The 18,945-nt window shown below is 40.4% G+C and overlaps 1 long non-coding RNA gene across 1 annotated transcript in view; it reads right to left on the bottom strand.

Annotated features, from left to right (window-relative positions):
• LOC125926240 (uncharacterized) overlaps positions 1-18,945 on the bottom strand; it is an 82,929-nt gene that overhangs the window by 12,023 nt on the left and 51,961 nt on the right. Inside the window, exon 2 of the long non-coding RNA XR_007459029.1 lies at positions 12,282-12,426. This is a non-coding gene — a long non-coding RNA (uncharacterized LOC125926240). The remainder of the gene's footprint in view (positions 1-12,281; positions 12,427-18,945) is intronic.

Here is an 18,945-nt window from a genome sequence, read left to right as displayed (position 1 = left end):
ACCTGCCTAATGTCACCCAGTCTTTTTTCATGCACATGTAATTAATACTGTTCAATGCCAATAACTAAGACTTCCAGCAATATAGAGTATGGTGGTAAGAACTCTGTTACTACCAGGGACTGAGCCAGGCCTGGGTTTGTGTTCCAGCTGACACACTTAGTACCCGTCTGCCATTTCAAATACTGTGACTCAATATACCTTCAATAGTCATGCTGTCTTCTAAAATAAACAGAATGATGAAAGAATAGCAAGAAATATAATGATTACACTTGCTTTTGTATTAATAGTTACTGTCACTTGAAGCACTGTCACTGAAAGTCACTGCTTTTCAATACAGGCAGGGGCAGAGGAGCACTTTGAACTAGACATCTGTTCTTCAAAGACTCATTTGAGTCATCTCTCTTATAAAAGATGAGCATGTACCTCTGCTCTGGCAGAAGAATATAATAGAAACATTTGTGCCTTACTAAGTCAGACCCCTTATAATACCCATTGGCAACTGGGCTGGTTTCTAGGAGAAAAGGTGAACCAATCTGCAGAAGGGTCTGATACACTCAAACCCTGTTCCCTGATTCAAAGTCAGGAAGATCAATGATGGCAGACCAGGGTGGTCCAGAATAAGACCCACAGGAAAAAAAGGCAAGCCCTCTAGAATAAAACTCTCTGTGGAAAGGTTAGCAATCCGAGCTCAAAGGCCTGAGATTCAGAAGTCAGGGGGCATGGAAATAACAATGCAGACCTAGAAGTCTCTCAGGACCCAGACATCCAAGCACAATGTTGTGTTTAGAGGACATTTGACTATAGACTAAAGAACATATGAGTATGGACTTAAGAATGATCTTGGAGCTCAACCATAAGGCACCACAGTGGTTGGCACATGAGTCTGGACCACTGTCATATTGCAAAGGGAAACATCAATATTCATGGGATACTAGAGCACCCAGCTTCAACAGCAGTGCTAGGAGTTAATAGAAAGCAATGTCCAAGACTTCTCGTTTCCCTCTAATTCTGGCATTAGAAGAAGAAATAACCTTAATTTCAAGAAGGTAAGCCTTTGGTAAGCCTTTGGAAAAACACTGGACATCTTTCTACTAGAATATCTGGGGTCTGAAATAATTAACCTGACAAAATTAAGGTGATATGACCATATTTGTACCCTAAATTAATAAAGTAAGCTACAATGGTTACACTGCAAAGGTTACAGTGCAAATGGTTACAAAGGCAGGATCTACACAGCCCAACTGGAGAAAGGACCAAGCACTGGCCTGTTGAAGAAGCTATGCCGGCAACAAACATACAACAATCTCCCAGCAGCATAGAACTGCCACCTTCTAAACCCATACATTTAGTTTATTATCTCCTTTGTTAGATTGCCAGTTAAGGTGGAAATCTGGGCATATCCCATTCCCAATGCCAATGTAGATTACTTAAAAATTTTTAATAGTATGAAAAGTATATGACATCTTCACACAAGAAACACTGATGTATGCAAAGGGAACTAGACGGAAGGGAAGGCTGACCATTCCCATGACTTCTCTTATGTGCTGGATGAATTTACTTAACAAGTAAGTGGAAGAGAGCTCAACAGAACCCACTGAGAAGGATAAGCAATTGAGGGAGGCAAAAGTGGTCTTGTGGGGTCATCGTACATCACATTTAACTCCCATCTGAGCCTTTAGAAAAACCATGGGTGCTAGAGACCACATCAAGACAGGACTCTGGGAGGGACTTACTCCTCCTAGCTCCCATCTAGGGGACTACTATGCTTGCCCTTGTACAGGGGCACTGCCATGACTAGCTCATTTTGCCACACATAAAAATATGGAATTGCCCGTATTGAAGTCTGATTGCCACAACAAACATGGAAATAAATGCTGGTTCTAGCTCCGACTCTTTCCCTACTAGGATGCTAAATCTTTAAACTAATTGGTAGCTTAAAGCTCAAGACAACCTAACATTTTCATTTTCTCTTTCTTCTTTATTTATGTCTGAAATATTTAAACAAGGATCCATATTCCCTCCATTAGACCCACTTCAACTCCCAGCAGATCACAGGTATTGACATTCTTCTGTAGGAAAAGCAAACAGGGGGAAAAAATCAGCAAACATGTAAAGTTATAAAATAAATCAAATTAAGGAGAAGGAACCACCTGAGGAATCAGAGCAAGTATGAAATATGTTTGAAATATGTGACCACCAGAAACAAGAGAGAATTTTAGGCATTTCCCAATACACATTCTCAAAAGATGAGTTGAGAAAAATGTTCACACATACATGAAACCACAACAGACCCTTAAGAAGTCATGGGGCGCCTGGGTGGTTCACTCGGTTAAGTGTCCAACTTTTGATTTTGGCTTATAATCTTTTGATTTTGATTATAATCTCACAATCTTGAGATCAAGCCCTGAGTTGGGTGTGGAGCCTGCTTAAGATATTCTCTCTCTCTCTCTCTCTCTCCCTCCCTCCCTCCCTCCCTCCCACTCTTCTCCCCTCTTGTGCACGTGTGCGTGCTCTCTAAAAAAAAAAAAAAATTTTTTTTTTAAAAAGTCACAATAGCCTGATGTCAAAAAAAAAAGAAGAAAACAACACACACTGTAACAAAAACATGCAGTGAAAACACCATGATGGATATAAGGAGTAACTGATCAGATCCTTCTAAAATGGATTACAGGGCACCTGGGTGGCTCAGACCAACTCTTTGATTTCAGCTCAGGTCATATCTCGAGGTTTGTGAGCTCACGCCTCACATGGGGCTCTGCACTGGTGGTGCAGAGCCTGCTTGGGATTCTCTCTCCCTTTCTCTCGCTTCCCCTCCCCACTCACTTCCCCTCTCTCTCTCTCTCTTAAAATAAATAAACTTAAAAAAATGTAATCAGGATTATAGAAATAAGATTGTAGAATTCAAAATATTCTCCCACAAATTCAGGAGAAATTGATTAACAGGCTAATTTAATGAAAGAAAGGGTAAGATATATGGAGAGATTAGAATTTTATCTATGTCAGATGTAAAAACGGAGAAGAGAGAGAAGAAATAACTGTTTAAAATTAGAAGCCAATGTCTTAAGATGAAGAATTCATTTTGCAAATCCCAAAGCCTAAAAGAGTACTAGGCAAAATTATTTAGATGTAACCTAGATAAAATTTTGAAGTTCAAGACTTGCGAAAAAATATGCAAGAAAACAATCAGAAATAAAAGTGATGTGCGAAAGAGCAAATATCAGATTGGTCTCAATCTTTATGAACCGAATTTTGAGGGAAAAAAGTATATCACATCTATTCAAGTAGTTATCTTCAAAGACAAAAAGAAATTTCAGAAATTTAAATATTCTGAAATTAAAACACTTATGTACTCTTCATGAAAAAAACATCTAGAGTATATATATAACTGAAAATGAAAGCAAAAATTCAAGAAAAGAAAAATTGATATTACAAAAGAAAGTAGTAGTTAGTGAAATACAGTCTAGTTAACATTTGGACAAAAAATTAATGTAAATGTCAAATTATCATTAAAAGGCTGTATGTTGTCCAATGTAAAAATGATAATTGTTTAATAATCTGGATTTAAAACTCCAATTTACAACAAAGAGCAGCAAGTGGAGAGAGGAAGCAGGAAGTAAAGGCATAGTAAGTTTCCCAAAGAAAGGAGTGGGCTCAGAAGAGCCAATGTTGCTTTTCTCTTTGAACTCCAAGTTCAAAGTCATGTCAATAGCTTGAAATTGGCCTGGGGGGAAGCATTTACACCACCGAAATCAGCAAATATTACCAATAAGGCTTTTCTTTTTTTCCTCAGAGAGCCACTATTGTCCCACAGGGTATAGTCAAATACCTAGTCTTTTTTTTTTATTTTATATTTTTATAGTGTGGTAAAACACACATAACATAAAATTCACAATTTTAACCATTTTTAAGCATGCAATTCAGTGGCATTAAGTACTTTCACAATGCTGTACAACCACCATCACACCATTTAAGAAAGTCTTAAAGTAGTCAAGTAACTTAAACTTACCAATCCGGCCAAAAGGACATGAAGTAAAAGGCAATTTCATCAGGAACTGAAAACCCAGTGTCTAGAGAATCAGACAACAGGATGGACTCAAGGCTGTGGGCAGTAAACAAATATCATGGAGCTGCATGGCTTTCCATTACAATGGCCATGGTCAGGAGCTGGGGTGGGAATTTTGCCTCCTTAATGTACCTAGCTAGAGATAGGTGTAGAGGAGAAGATGTGGTCTCAAGAGATTCAGGCTGACTCTACATTTCAAACAGTCCCCTAACTTAGCCCTTTTATCTTTTGAATCAAACAAACCAGAAAGGTGCAAGAGTAGTTTCCAACATGGGCAATATACTGGAATCGCCAGATCAACTCTTAAAAAGCAGAAAGGTGCAAGAGTAGTTTCCAACATAGGCAATATACTGGAATCACCAGATCAACTCTTAAAAAGCACTGATACCCAGGCCCACCCAGACCAATTGCAACAGAATCTGTGGGAATGTAGCCAGGACTGAGAGCCACCAGTGTAAAGCCACAACTTTCAGTAAGGGACTGCAAACCTGCATGAGTCTGCATCAGGTAAGGGACTCCCCCCTCTACTGTAACTTACCTTGTGAACATCATTCCAGGGAGTCAGAAACCACAGAGGGAAAGAACATGAAATGGAAAGACACACAGTTCATAAACTGAGCATCAAATTGACAAGGAAAGCAATGGAGGCACCTCCCGAAGCACCACCTCAGCCAAGATTAAGCCAGTAATTTAAATCCAAATTAGAAATTGGCTAAATTTTCCACCGGTTTCATTTCTTCCACTCAGTTCTTTCTGCTGTTTTTGGCTTTGTTTTCTCCCTAGAGGTGATCCCTGTGGATTGTGCCAAACAAGTCTATTCTGATCGATTCACTGCTATTAAGATATTTTCTAAGATTACCCAATCTCTGTGGGATTATTCAGAGAATTTCCAATCCATTCAGAGGTAGCAAACCTATAAAATGCTGGAATGCATTATCAGAAGGCTGCTGTAAGATACCAGTTAATAATACATTGTCTTCCCACAAATGGGCTAGGACAGAAGCCCTGAATAGCCCAGGATGTTACTGAAGTTGGTTTCAGCTGGCTGCCAATGCTTCTCAAAATAAATGTACAGCCCAGTCCACTTGAAAGAAGAAACATTAGAAACAGGTCCTAGTCTGAACTCTGTACTCTCCTTGAGAAGGTGGAAAAGGAAAGTGAACCAGCAATAATTCTCCTAGAAAACAGAAGCCAATATGGGAAGCTTTGGCCAAACCTAGGCCAGCTGTGTGGCACCAACTACCCTTGAAATATTTATTACCAGATGAGACACTTGTTATGGGTTGGACTGTGTCTCCCAAAACGATGTTGAAGTCTTAATCCCTGGTACCTGTAAATGTGATCTTATTTGCAACTAGGGTCTTTGCAGATGATCAAGTTAAGGCAAGGTCATTAAGATGGGCCCTAATCCAATATGACTGGTGCCCTTATAAACCAGGGAAATTCTGATAAAGAGACAAACATTTACAGAGGGAGGATGACGTGAAGACACAGAGAGAACATCATCAGCAAGCTAAGGACCACCTGAGGCCACCAAAAGCTAAGAGAGCAGGCACTGAACAGAGACTCCCTCCTAGCGCTCAGAAGGAACCAACCCAGCTGACACCCTGATTTCTGACTTCTGGCCTCCAGAACGAAGATAAGAAATCCCCGGGTCTAAGTGACCAGGTTTGTTGTACTTTGTTACAGCAGCCCTGGGAAACTAATACAATCATCAAAATACAGTATTGGTTTAAAACCTGGTGGACCATTCAAAACCAGACCACTAATCCAGAGGACTAGGTAAAAAGAGGCATTCAAATATGTAATTTGAAGAAGGCAGGCACCAAACAGAAGTGATTAGAGAAAGCTAACAGGGTGGAGGAAACAGAACCAAGAGCAATCACAACACTGAAGAGGAAATTAGTTTCACTTCCTGAACATGGATTTAGAGGCCAGGTACTGCCCTCGGTGCTGGGGATTCGAGAGCAAATAAGGAGTTACTCATCATCTGCCCTGCTAGCCTTTTGTAGATATGGTGTGCCAAGATAGTAAGCAAAGCACTTTGGGATCAAAGGGGTGGGGGAGGCTCACAGAGCAACCTGGGATTTGGGGAAGACTTCCTGGAAAATAGGATATCTAAGCTCAATCTTGAAGGATGAGAAATTGACAGGATGGGCCAAAAGATGCCCATTTTCATAAAGAATCCAAGGGCCTCTTGATAGAGTATCTAACAGGATGTGATTTTTTTTAAGAGGAAAGAGGCACAATCTTCACATACACATTTGAACATAAAACACCACAAGTTTGTCACCTTCAGAGCTGCAGAACACCCAAAGTAATAACCAGCAGAAACAGTCACCACATTGTAGAGCAGAGGAAACTGTGACCAGTGGGAGAAACCGACCTCAGCATGTGGGGGTATGAGGGCAGGAGGAATAAAAGTACATGTGCCATGCTGTATTTGTTCATGATACACATGAGACACCCCACCTTTGAGAACTACCAGAAAAACATAGAGAACTTTGCAGGAACTCATGACAGCAAGTGGGAGCAAGTCAGAGAAACTACAGCAAAAATGAAAATAATAAGGATCCCATAGGGTTGTTGTAAGAAATGAAGAAAGAATAAGTAATATTTCAAAGCAATTGGGATAGATCACCCCCACTCCATCTATCAATGTTTGATCCTATCTGCATCTGTGTTTATCATCTTATGTTGTCATCATTCTCACTTACCAATATTCATTTCTTGAAAGCAACCTATTTTGGGAATGATGGCTCTGTAACACGAATGAGACTGATTTAATGACTGGCGAGTAGCAATCTAATGGGGATCATGGTGGCTGCAAGCCTGAGCACAGACAGGAATGGCATGGACCTCCTTTGTGCTGCAGCGCTCGGCTAATTGGGTCTAATGGAGGAGCTGGAGGTATTCTCCTTACGTTTTCCTAATGATATTAATGTCTTCATGAGGTTAATGAAACTGCTAACATGGGCCGACTGTGAATGGTTTTGTGTATAATATAAAACCATGTATTCTGAGTCTTATCCAAACACTAGGGATTATTACTGTTGTGGCTCGTTTTCTCTATAAAATCAAGGATGGTTGGGGGGTGGGGGGGGCTTATTTTTCCTTCTAAGAGCCAGAATCAAAGACCACTAAGGATCTGATTTGATTCAGAAATTCCTAGACTGCTAGGTGGACACCATCTGGGGGGGTGGGGTGGGGGGCGGCGCGGGGTCATTAAAACTATAGCCCTGTTTGGTCATATCCTTTATGGTCTCTACTGCCCCCTGCTGGCCTGAAGAGGGAGGAGCGGATCTCCAGCACCCCCATGGGAGATGGAAAGCACCTGAAGACAAGGTAAAATATAAACAGCTATTATTTACTATCACTTACTACGTGCTTTCTAATTTAATACTCACAACATTCCTGTGGGGTAGGTCTTGTTACTGCCATTTTACAGATGCAGAAACCTATGTTCAACTAGTAAGCCAAGTTACCCAAGGACACAGAGCTTATAAGTGGCAGAACCAGGACAAGGTATAAATCTGTCTGGCTCACAACTGTCGTTACACTCCCACCAGGGCATATAGTACAGTAAAAGTACCCATACTTCAAAACCAGATAAATTTGAGTTTTGGGTTTTTTTTATTTTTTTTAACATTTATTTATTTTTGAGAGAGAGACAGAGCGTGAGTGGGGTCGGGGCAGAGAGAGAGAGAGAGAAAGAGAGAGAGAGAGAGACAGAATCTGAAGCAGGCTCCAGGCTCTGAACTCTGAGCTGTCAGCACAGAGCCTGATGCGGGGCTCGAACTCATGAACCATGAGATCATGACCTGAGCTGAAGTCGGATGCTTAACCGACTGAGCCACCCAGGCGCCCGAAGTTTTGATTTTAATCCCCCAACTTAAGAGCTGTCTAACATAAACTTTCAATAAGTTATTAAATCTATTTAAATTTGCTGAACTTGTTTTCTTTATCTGTATAATGTGAATCATACCTACCTTGGAGGATTGTTGTGAGGGTTAATAATAAAGTAAGCAAAAGATAGGACCTAGAGTACAGTGGCTGCCCAACAGATGGTGGGTCCTATTTGGAGCTAGAGACAGAAGGTGGACAAGCATCAGCCTTCCTGTGGCTCGGTGGCTGGTTCACTCAGGTCCCCAGGAGGTTTGTAACTCAAAGCTCAAAAAATACCAGAATGCTCAAGTAATGATGCCAATATATCTGAATGGCTCGTTAACACTTACAAACCACTTTTGTGTATATTTTATTTGATCTTCACAAATATGTAACTACAGATGCATAAATATGCCACAATTAATTGAAGAAATTCACAATATGCCCAGCATTACTCTAAGCATATAAAATACATTGCTGAATTTCACCTTCATAACAATCCCACAGGTTGGTATTATTTTTCCCATTGTCTAGATGCAGAAACTGAGGATCAGAAAGGTCAAGTAACCACCCCAGAATCACACTGTACTAAGTAGCTGAGCCAAGACTTGAACACTGACCAATCTGACCACAGAGCTCATTTCTCATAACCTTCAAGATACACTGCCTTCTTCTGAAGCAGGCAGGGCAAGTATTACATTTTTACTATACACATAGAGATGTTCTGATTCGCATTAAGGTAAACAACTTGTTTTAGTACTCACAAGTTGTATTCGTGAAAATTAAGCCTGAATGGTGACCAGGGGTGTCATTTAGACATTGGCACAAGAAGGTTCCAGGTGTGTCAGGTTTGCAATGTGACATCTGGAGAAGAACCTTATGAAACTACTCATTATCCAAAAGTATTAACATCCAAAGATAAATTCATAATAATGGAAAAAACCAATTATTCACTGAAACTGGAATGAGCAATGAGGCATGAAAAAAATATATTATCTTTTTGCAAATATGGTCCAGTACTTTTACTATAAATTAAAATCTATGATAAATTGCAAATAAATTAGATGGACATCTGCAGCAGAGATTAAATAACCAAAGAAAAACTGCACATTTGGGGAATTTTAAGAACATGGAAACCACCTAAGAGAGATGGCTTTCCTTGCAGATTGTTTAGTGGATCCATTTCTTATCTAAAATCTTTTAAAGAACAATTGTGATGGCTCCCACTCACTAGCTCCTTTGAATATGAAGGATTTTCTAAGAACTAGACGGTGAGGACAGGTACCTCCAGCAGTTAATACAGAAAATGCCATTGTCATAATGTCAGATACATAAGGACACCGCAACTCAGGGACTATAATACAGATATATAACGTCTACATACAAATTTATCAAGTTGTGAATACAAGTCTGAAACTTGTAACCATAACATATAGCAAATCAGAATGGAAAGGGAGGCCTTCATAAATATTAATTTCCTCATCTTTAAAAATGGCTTAGGTGTCTATATATCTCAAGATCAGCTTCGTATTTAAAATGAACAGTGAAAAGAGGGGCACCTTGGTGGCTCAGTCGGTTAAGCATCTGACTTTGGCTCAGGTCATGATTTCACAAAGAACTTGAGTTCAAGCCCTGCATTGGGCTCTGTGCTGACAGCTCAGAGCCTGGAGCCTGCTTCAGATTGATTCTGTGTCTCTCTGGAGACTGCTTCGGATTCTGTGTCTCCCTTTCTCTCTGCCCCTCCCCTGCTCATGCTCTGTTTCTCTCTCTCTCAAAAATGAATAAACATCAAAAAAAATTTTAATGAACAGTGAAAAGAATGGAAATAATATATAAATATAAATAAATTAACATTTTGTTTCTTAAAAATTGTATATAAAGGAAAACACTTGTTAAATTACTGGAGATCTTGCTATTTAAAATAAACCTGTGGCTTCTCCCTTCCCTTTTATAAAGTGAAAATAACTTACTGTTCTTCAGTCCCTGTTGTTTTATTTTTAATTTTAACTTACGTTTTTCTTTTATTTTAAATATTTCTATTTCTTCAACAAAGGCTTTGAAGTCCAATAAATAAAGTGTATTAACTGAGAAAAGTCTTCCTGAAACACAAACTTTCCTGCTTTGCAAGGGGAGTTACCCTTTCTGTGACCACAGCATGAATAAAGACACACTTGGACATTCAGCAACACTGAGCCAGGAAGTTGCCTACATCTCATAAACCACTATGAGTCACCACAACTTCAGAGCAAGACAGAGAAATAGCAAGTGTCCACAGTTAAGAAGGAAATCTCCTATCTATGGTGAGAGATGCTTTCATGTAGGGAGCAAAGGCAGCCTTGCCAACCAATGGACATCCCAAATTTCCAGCCTCTCCTCTCCACACCTGTAGCATTTCCTGACCAATGGAGAAGCATAATTTTATCCTATACACCTCCCTTCACAGGTTATTATTTCTGCTCTTTCCCATTCCTGTTGATTGTATCATGTATGTAAGATCTTTCTTCTATCCCCAATAGTGAGTCTCTTGGCAAAGCTAAAGGCTTTTCTTTAGTTGTCTCTTGAGACGTATAGAAACTGGGAGTTGGGAAAGCTCTGTTTAGAAGAGCCAAAGCAGACCTAGGTGCTCTCCATACCTTGGGTTGGACCATGGCCCCTGAAGCAGGCAAATGGGCCCAGAGTGTCCATGTGTCAGAACAAAGCCTTATCTTCCTTCCAGCAAGGAAGCTTTCAAAACCCAGCCAGTACAGTAGCTGTCCACCAGACCAAAGTAAATGTCCAGATTCAACTTCATATGTATGTATGTAGGAGGATAATTTTCACATTTTACTGTGTACTTTCGTCTGGGTGAATAAAATCTCTTCTAGAAAAGAAGGTTGGGAGAAATGCTTTTATTTTCAGAAATTCTTAAAGGGTAAAATCTACCCACACAGCCTAGAGAAGGAAATCAATCAATCCGACACCAGAGCTAAGATTTCACTATATAGTAAGTGTGAGCTGGGAGGGAAGCATGGCAGGGATTCACTTGCCTCCTACATGGTCTCACTGGGAGCCAAGACTGCATTCCATAGTAGGACACTCCAGGCAGCCCTCTGTTCTGCCTCTGAACATAAGAAGTCTAACCCAGGAAGCAAGTCTAACCCAGGAAGCAAGACACATCATTCTACAGCACTTTCCTGAACTGCAGTTTATAAAATGGGATTAGTGTTTTTTTCTAACTGTATAACATTGACTAAATGTTAATGAGTATTATTATTATCTGGAATAAATACACTAGAACTTAAAAAGGAAATGTGCCAAGTTGTATGGTGCATTGTGAAGACTGGACCTAAATTTAGAAGACCTGGGCTCTCGCACTGCTATATACTACCATGTGCCCAGTGTTCTCTCTGGTTCTCAGTTTCCTCGTCTGTAAAACAAAGTGATTCAAAGTTGTGAACTGGCAGTCCCTGGAATGACTGCCCTGTTTCTCAAAAGTTTGATTTAATCATATTTAAATGGAGGACATGCTGTCCAGGCGGCCAGAGCCCCATCACTTTTTTTTCTCATAACTGATCCTCCTTTACACATTTATGAAACCAACCTAGCCCTGAAAAATTTGGGCTAGAAATGCTAAAATCTCAAAGAATATTTCCCAGTCTTAAAAAAAAAGAAAAAAAAAACTACAGTGTTTTCACCCAAGCAGCCACAGCTAGTATTTCCTTGTTCCCTCCCTATTTGAATATCTCAGCTTGAGCTACATTTTGAAAATGAAGAGATAAAGGCAGTCCAGCACAAGGAAGGAAAGTATTGTAAAGTATGACACTGGGACGTGTCATGCCACATCATGGAGATGTAAGCAGTCGTGCATGACTATACAGAAGAGTGTAGGGGGAGAAGTAAAGGGAATAGAAAAATTGAGGTGAGAGGCTTAGCAAGAGGCCAACACTGAAAAGAGTTGTGAGCTAGGCTGAAAACCCTGAACTCTGTCCCAAAAACTGAAAAGAGATGGTGGGGGGAAGGGGAGAGGGAGGTCACTGAAGGTTTTTAACCTGTTGGATTTCTATTTTAAGCCTCTCTACTCGAGAGGCTGCATGGAAGACAGACAAGTACTTTCCCCCACCAGCATAAAGTACTTTCCCCATTAGTAAAATAAGTTGTGTAGAACAAGGGTTCACACTGCTGGCTGCATATTAGAATCACCTGAGAAACTTGTAAAAGCACTGCTAACCTAGCCTGATGCTAAGAGATTTTTATTTAGTTGAGGGGGTAGAAACAGGTACGATATTTTTTCTTAAATGCTTAAAGATTCTTCTCGCTCTGAAATTCTATCAACTGTGTCAAAGGAGGTTCTTACCATTCAAAGTGAAGCGTGGTAAAAGCCACTTCCTTTATATCCTCAGACCCCAAATCTGGAACAACGTTTGGAAAGTACCTCCAAACAACTTATATCACTCTTCTTCTTTAAATTGGTTTAATCCTTGAGCGTATCAAGCTTCTCTCTGAAAAAGCACAGGATTATTTCAGAGAATGATTTCAAACTCCTATTTTAGAATTTCACACTGTTAAATCATTTAGAAGTGAAAGAATACCAGCACCTCCCAAATAAACGGAAAACTAAAATGAAATATAACAAAGTCTATTCACATCTTATAAGGGATTGTTTTTAATCAATCAGTCAATGAGAATATACATAAAACCTGAGTCTGTGTAATATTTCCCAAAATGAGTTACTCCAGCCTGGTAGGAAAGCAGCTCTCTACTCATTTTCTGCCTCTCTCTTCCCCTAGCTTGAACCTGAAGACATTTGCTTGTTTGCTTGCTTGCCAGTTTTCAAAGCTATTGAGCACTTCCTATGAGCCAAGCATTGTGCCAAGGACTTTACAAATATACATCACCATTTTATTAATGTAGAAACTGAAAAGAGGAAAAATAACTCCCTCAACAACACAGAGCTGGTAAGAAGCAATGCTAGAATTTGAACCCAAGTTCATCCTCCAAACCCGTGTGCTTCACCATCACCCTGCAGGGTACGGCCATTCCTCCCTACTCTCTAATGACATCTTGCCATCTACTCACACCCCCACACCCTCCCTGACCTGTGGATGATTCCACTTTGAGTTCACTCGAAGGATGTGAAGAGGTAAATTAAGAATAGACACACATATAACCCAGATCATCTGATCCTCTCTCAGGGGGTGATCCCTCAGAATGCTGAAGCAGGGTGCCCTCTGCTGTTAAAGATGATGTAGATGTGGGTTAAGAACCGACGGCCAGGAAGATTCAGAGGGCCTCCTTATAATAAGGAGACCAAAGCTTGAGATGAATTTGTCCCTTATAAACAAACAACTGTACCTCCTGCTCACAAAGAAAACGCTTCTGCTCCATGGGTCTATCCCAAAAAAAAAGCCTTCAACTAAAAGAAGCAAGACTTCCATGTCAGTTTTCAAAATTTTGTCCAAATTCAAGGCACAGAATCATTACAGTGGTCCTGAAATCAGCCTCCAGTCCTCTGGTTTGATGTTATTTTCCTGTGTTCAGGCTGTTCGCATTAAACGGAAACTGTGACCTCTACGGCTACCGCCCTCTTCTAACTGCGATTGTGAGAAGGAATGTCTCCTTATATTAGGCATTAAAATGATGCTGAACTTGCTGCTAAGAATCCACAGCCTTGGATGCTTTCTTTCTTTACTCAGAAATTATAAAACATTTAGGGACCCCTGGGGCAAGTTAATCATAAAATATTCAGCAACATCTGTGCCCTATTATTTACTGACAGACTAAACCCAGAAAATATGGCGCCTGTATCGCCGGCTGCCCTTCATCACGTGGGCGCGCACACGGTGGCTGGAGGCGCTGTTCTGCAGTCCTTTGCCTCTTTCTCACTCAGCCCTTCTCCCCAGCACCTCAGTCATGGGCTACCAGTACAAGCCGAAGATTTGAGTCTCCCCAGGCAAAGCAATTTCTAACAAATGGCTCCCGGTCCTGCGGGGATAGGGCTGTGTGCCTCGCCTCAGGAATTTACCCAGGTGAGTGGCAGGAAGATTCGATCACAGCCTATGGAGGGAACTGCAGTGACCCCGGTGAGAGCGCCCCCTGGAGTCTGTGCACAGGCACGCACATGCGCAAGCTTCAGGCTGCTCTGCTCCAGAAACAGAATCCCATAGGAAGGGTTACAGACTAGAGGTTAAGGCACTTGCATTCTGTCAGGCAGTCAATAAACGCACAATCAACACCTTCTCTGTGCCGGGTGCAGTGCTGGGCTCTGGCTTCTGGTCCTGACTGTGCTGCCTTGTGACCCTAATACCGTGATCCTCAGTGTGGGTTTCAGGATGGAGGATGAAGGGAACAAGATAGCCACGTGGAGCGCTGTTGTAAACTACAGGGCCCTTCTTATTACCAAATTCTGATAAACAGCTCCCCTCTCCACCACACTCCCCTCCCACTCCCAGCTGCATTTTTATTTTGGAAAAAGTTCCTCACAGTATATAGCTGGTCCCTTCAAGAACTATGAATTAGATCCTTTGTAAGCAGAGTGACCATACATACACCCAATTTGTCCAGGACAGTTCCAATTGACATCTGTTCTCCTATTTTATTAATAACATCCTTTTTCCCTCTCAGAGGTGTCCCAGTTTAGGAATGTACTTTATATGGTCACCCTTTATAAGGGCCTTTCCAGATTTAATGTGACTTTCACACACCCATACCAAAGATTTCAGGGCTTCTAGAAACTTCCCCACAAAAATCTCCCTAACTATATTTTAAGAGTCCCAACTGAGAAGTCTCATCACATTGTGTTTCTATCAGACAACATTGCTATAGACCCTTGCTGCTTAAAGTGTCCTTCACAGACCAACAACTTGAATATCACCTGGAAGCTATTAGAAAACAGGATCTCAGGCCCCATCACAGGTCCACTGAATTAGAATCTGCAGTTAAACAATATCCCCAGGTGATTCATCTCTACACTGAAGTTTGAAAAGTACATAGGACTGGAATAGACATTTTTCCAAAGACATACAGATGGTAAACAGACACTTGAAGAGATGCTCAACATCACTCATCATCATGGAAATACAAGTCAAAACCACAATGAGATATCACCTTACACCTGTCAGAATGGATAGAATCAAAAAGAAATAACACGTGTTGGTGAGAAAGGAGAAAAAAGAAAATGGGAGAAAAAGGAACCCTCATGCACTGCTGGTGGGAATGTAAACTGGTGCAGCTACTGTGGAAAATAATATGGAAGTTCCTCAAAAAATAAAAATAGAAATACCATATGATCCAGAAGTACCATATAATACCAATTCTACTATTTACCCAAAGAAAACAAAAACACTAATTCAAAAAGATATATGCACCCCTATATGTATTGCAGCATTATTTACAATAGCCAAGACCTGGAAGCAACCCAAGTGTCCACTGATAGATGAATGGATAAAGAAAATGTAATATATGTGTAAACACACACACACTCACACACACATATATATTACTCAGCCATTTAAAAAAAAAAATGAGATCTTGCCATTTGCAACAACATGGATGGACCTAGAGAATATTATGCTAAGTGAAATAAGTGTGACAAATACCATATGATTTCACTTATATGTGGAACCTAAAAAACAACATGAACAAACAAAGCAGAAATAGACCCATAAATACAGAGAACTGATGGCTGCCAGAGGGGAGTGGGATGGGGAGTGGGGGATGGGGAAAATGGGTGAAGGTGAGTGGGAGATACAGGCTTCCAGTTATGGAATGAAAAAGTCGTGAGGATGAAGGGTACAGCCTAGAGAATATAGTTAGTGGTACTATAATAGTTTTGAATGTTGACAGATGGTAGCTACATTTCTGGTGAGCACAGGATAATGTTTAGAATTGTCAAATCACTGTGCTGTACACCAGAAACTAATGTAACATTGTGTGTCAACTACAATTTTAAAAATCTCATTACATTAAAAAATTTTTGAAAAGCACAGTTCAGGGGTCAAATTTTTTTCTTTAAAAGGCTGGATCATATGGTGCTGAGTGGTTCAGTCAGTTAAGTGGTCGATTCTGGATTTCCACTCAGGTCTGATCTCACAATTCCTGAGTGTCGGGCTCTGCGCTCACGGAGCCTGCTTCAGATCCTCTGACTCCCTCTTCTGGCTCTCCCCCACTTGTGCATACGTGCGCGCACCTCTCTCAAAAATAAACGTTAAAAAAATTTTTTTAATAAATAAAAGGCTGGATCATAAATAATTCAGGCTTTATGGGTGATACAGTCTCTATCACAACTACTAAACTCTGTCATTGTATTATATATAAGTGAATGAGTGTGGCTGTGTTCCCTTGAAACTATTTACTGGAGCACCTGGGTGGCTCAGTCGGTTGAGCCACCGGCTTCGGCTCAGGTCATGATCTCACGGTTTGTGAGTTTAACCCCCACGTTGGGCTCTGTGCTGACAGCACAGAGCCTGCCTCCGATTCTGTGTCTCCCTCTCTCTCTGTTCCTCCCCCACTTGTGCTGTCTCTCTGTCTCTGTCTCCCTCTCTCTCTCTCTCTCTCTCAAAAATAAATAAACATTTAAAAAAAAAATTTTTTTTAAAGAAACTATTTGCTGAAACAGGCCATATATTTACTATGGGCTAGACCAGTGGTTTCTCAAATGTTAGTATTCATTAGCATCACTCTGGGAACCTGTTAAAACTTGCTTGCTCATCCTTGCCCTCAGTTTCTGATCAGGTTTAAGCAAGGGTCTGGGAATTTGCCTTTCAAGCAAGTTTCCAGGTGATGCCAAAGCTGCTGGACCAGAGACCACAACTTGAGAATCACGACTCTAGAGTTGTGATTTTCAACTCTAGCTGTACGTTATTCAGGAGTCTTTTGAAAAATACCCAAGCCTGGGTCTCACTCCAGACCAATCAAATCACAGTCTCTAAGGGTGGGCCCTGGCAGCATTGATACTTTTTAAAAGCTCCCTAGGTAATTTGAATGAGCATCCCAGTATGTGCACATTACAAAATTACCTTCTATTCCCTAAATGACAATGGCAAAGCATTAGGAAGACAGAAATGTTAATGAACCAATTTACAATTATCTGTGAAAAACCTGCACCTTAACACACAAAGACAAGAATTTTACAAGGGGATGTCTTCTTAAGACTCTCAAATTGGTAAAACCTACAATGTGACTAAGCACAATTTAACACTTTCAGGTTGTTTGGGGAGGTTTTTTTTTTTATTATTATTTATTTTGAGGGGGGAGGGGCAGAGAGAGGGAGACAGAGAATCCCAAGCAGGCTTTGTGCTGCAGGGCTCAATCTCACAAAGCTTGAGATCATGATCTGAGCAGAAATGAAAAGTTGTATGCTCAATGGACTGAGCCACTCAGGCACCCCTGGGGAGTTATTTTTAAGTGAACAGAAAGAAATATAGGTTATCAGGATTTCCTTCCCATGCTGTTTTGGTATTCCATTTCACAAATAAACAACTCAACAGCAAGTACCAAGACTTGACTCCTAGTTCTGAGCTTGCAAGTCAACCAGCTGTGTGACCTTGGATAAGTCTCTTGAGCTTGTGCTTTCTTGACTGTAAAATGAGAGGGTTTGGCTTGTGTCCCCTCCAGCTCTACATGTTTTTGCTTTATGATTTGCATTTTATGAATCACGACTTTCTGTAAACATTTCAAGATTTTTCTCTCTGGCAGTAGCAGCAGGTATTGTGTCCATAGGATCAGGCCAAGAGTGAAAACAACTGCTTATACAGAGATGCCCTGCATGTGATTTTTGTTTATGGGGTAGCAAATTCTGAGCACCATGGAACTTGCCATCTTGGTGGACCACCCTTAGAAATCAGAATCATGGCCAGGGTCAGTATCAGGTGGAGATTTCACCTACTGTGCCAAGCTCTCACCTACTTTGAATAGTGATATTGATGCATGGGAAGAAAGGAGAATGAATAACCTTAACCATGGACAAAGAGAATAAAAACTGTCTTAGGATATAGGAGGCTTTATCCTTGGGCTGAGGAAAGAACAGAACAGATGCAAGAGAAGTCAACAGAGATATCTCAGCAACTGTATGAGAATAGAGGTCACGTGGGAAATGACAATTGCTACATTCAGTGGGACAGGGAATAAGAACACTCATGAACCAGAGGAAAATAGAAAGAAAGGCGGTAGTCATATGTATGACTTCCTGCATCTATGTTTCAGGGCTAAGTCTCTTGAAAATAGTCCAAATGCCCTTAGAAAGTCCTATAAATGCACAATAAGATCAATTCTGATTCTTTGGGAAAACCCAGTGAACAAAGGTGCCCCTGCTACTAGACAGACAGACTTTGGACATTAGGAATCATAATTTCTATATGGGCTTTTAAGGAAGACATTTTATTAACTTACTTCACTAGATGTCCTTTCTACTGAATAGTCTTTTCTATATCATACACGATGGGAACTAGTTTTCCAATTAGATATTTAACTTTTACTACTCTAAATAATCTCAATTTAACAAGGAATTAATTAAATGGATATAGTGAAAAAGCAAGTGGAATGATCACTAACAGCAATCTTGTAATTCCATCTTTTATCAACAACGTGTGAATCAGTGTAGGTTAAGCCAGTCTCTTTCTTCCCATGAAGTCCTCTCTGGATTCATAAAGTAGAAACTTTCACCAACACATCCACCCTCTTGAGGAACTTCCATCAACAACTCCACCCTCTTGATCTTCGGGAAGAGAAGAGAAGCAACTTATCTGATTGTTGAAAATGGGATAAAATGCATAGCTCATGCATATCTTTGGTTGAGTCTCGAGAACTAAAATAAGATTCTAAAAACTGAAAATTATGGATTTGGCTGAATATTACTAAGCATTCCTATTACAGTAGGGAGGAAATCTGAAAAAGATATGAAAGTGACAGTTACTGAAGAAAACAAGCATTACATGTTTATTCTCCAATAAAGTACATATTAGATTAGCACTTCTTTTTTTTTCTTTTTAATCTGAAATGTGATACTATCTTGTACATTAATC

This window comes from Panthera uncia, chromosome D4, assembly GCF_023721935.1.
Source record: "Panthera uncia isolate 11264 chromosome D4, Puncia_PCG_1.0, whole genome shotgun sequence".
In the NCBI taxonomy this organism is placed as follows: Eukaryota; Metazoa; Chordata; class Mammalia; order Carnivora; family Felidae; genus Panthera; species Panthera uncia.
The sequence above is the reverse complement of the archived record's forward strand: the minus strand, read 5'-3'. Positions and strand labels throughout refer to the sequence as shown.